Raw genomic sequence first — 2,139 nt, 5'->3', positions numbered from 1 at the left:
TTATTAAAAATGACCTAAAGCAAAAAATCCAATGTATTACTGAAATGACTTGTTTGTCACCACATTTAGAACAAACTACTCAAAGTCACAGGCACTGAGTCTGGGAGAGCAGAGGTGGCCACAAACTCAGGTGAAGGATGTTTACCTTTGTGAGGTCAGAGAAGGGAAGCAGAGCTCTACAGCCTGAAAGCTTCTGTACTAATGTATCTTCTAATAGTCAGCTTGTGGTTTTTTGTTTAACTTCAACTCAGTCCTGTGGCGGTTTTTATTCTTTCGTGGTTTTTTTTTTTTTTCCCATTTATTTTATTGCATTTTAGGTTTTCGGGTACATGTGAAGAACATGCAAAATTGTTGCATAGGAACACATGTGGCAGTGTGATTTGCTGCCTTCCTCCACATCACCTACATCTGGCATTTCTCCCCTTGCTATCTCTCCCCAGCTTACAATGAGAACACATGGACACAGGGAGGGGAGTATTCTTTCGTGTTTTATGGCTGCTGTGGTGACTCCCTAAGGAAGTAGATGAGGCAGACTTCTGAGGCTTCCCTCCCTGAACAGATCCATCCAGATCCTCAGGGCCCTCCTGGCTGGGCTGGTTTTCCTGACCACCGTGGAAGTCTGGAGCAGTGCTACTTTCCATCCCACTTCCTGTCTCCCTCTTTTCAATGAGCTAGTCCTGAACTCCTGCCAGTGCACTTCGGCAGCTGCTGAGGTAACAGGATTTACTGAAGAGCTGCTCAGCTTCCTTAAACTTCTGATTCCTTTGATCGTTTTTGCTATTGGAGTTTTTATTTGGTTGGTCAGATACCGATCCCAGCCAGGAGTAATATTGTCATACATCTGAGTGTCTTCCAGGTAGCTTCCTTCAAAAGCGTAGATCTGTTGCTCCAAGTTTGTATTGTTTCCACCAGCCCCTGCTTCACTTCACAAGCTCCACCAGCTCCCGCCGGGTATCTGGGATCTGCCTGGTGGCACCAAGTTGTGCATCACCATGTTGGGCTGGGGTGGGCAGCCTGGTCTTTGCTTTCAAGATGGTCCCTTGAATGCTATGTCCTCACATGTCAGAAGGGACAAAAGGCAAAAGAGGATGAATGCTGTGTCCTGACCTGGTGGATGAGTATAAGAGAAGGAACGGATTTTCTCAAGCTCTTTTATAGAGGCCCTATTCTCACCCATGAAGGCCATGCCCTTATGACTTGCTCACCTCCTAAGGGCCACATCTCTTAATGCTTTCACATTGGCCACTGAATTTCAACACATGAATTTTGGGGACATATTCAGACTATAGCATATCCTATTCTTGCATTTCATATATCACTCTTGAGACTGCACATTCCACAATGCCTATAACTTAGGCATAGCTTGAAATATAATGGCTGATGGATTAGCTCTCTGAGAAACATGCAGAGGATAAGAAAGTCCTCTATATTTCTCACTCTTTAGACCTAGGATCATTCTAAAATGAAATGAAAAATAGTTGGGTGACAACTGTATTTCCCCTTCTAAAGAATTCTAAACATGCTTGAAGATAACTGGTTAGAAAACAAGATTAGAATGGAAGTGGATGAAACCATAACACAGACAAATAAAAACCATTAAAAGTTCTTAGAGAGTTTAAGACTAAGTTTTCAAAAGCAATTGCAACAAAAACAAAAATTGACAAGTTGACAAGTGGGACCTAATTAAACTAAAATGTTTCTGCACAGCGAAAAAACTACTGACAGAGTTAAACAGACACACTTCAGAAGGAAAGAAAATATTCACAAATCATGCATCTGACAAAGGTCTACTATGCATCATCTATATGGAAATTAAACAATTCAACAAGCAGAAAACAGGTAACCATTTTAAAAAGTGGGTGAATGACATGAACACACAATTCTCCAGAGAAGACATAAAAGTAGCTGACAAATATGAAGAAATGTTTCACATCAGTAATGATCAGAGAAATGCAAATCAAAACCACAGTGAGATTCCATCTCACACCAGTCAGGATGGCTATTAATAAAAAGCCAAAAAAAAAAAAAAAAAAAAAAAAAAAAAAAAAAAAAAAACATACTGGCCAGACTGTAGAGAAGAGTAATGTAAATTAGTTCAGCCACTGTGGAAAGCCTTTGGAAATTTCTCGAAGAACTTAA

The 2,139-nt window shown here is 40.6% G+C and overlaps 1 pseudogene; it reads right to left on the bottom strand.

The window, feature by feature from the left end:
• Positions 1 to 210: 210 nt before the first annotated feature.
• LOC108316744 lies at positions 211 to 994 on the bottom strand (annotated as a pseudogene).
• Positions 995 to 2,139: the final 1,145 nt, after the last annotated feature.

This window comes from Cebus imitator, unplaced genomic scaffold (genome assembly GCF_001604975.1).
Source record: "Cebus imitator isolate Cc_AM_T3 unplaced genomic scaffold, Cebus_imitator-1.0 Scaffold191, whole genome shotgun sequence".
Lineage (NCBI taxonomy): Eukaryota > Metazoa > Chordata > Mammalia > Primates > Cebidae > Cebus > Cebus imitator.
The sequence above is the reverse complement of the archived record's forward strand: the minus strand, read 5'-3'. Positions and strand labels throughout refer to the sequence as shown.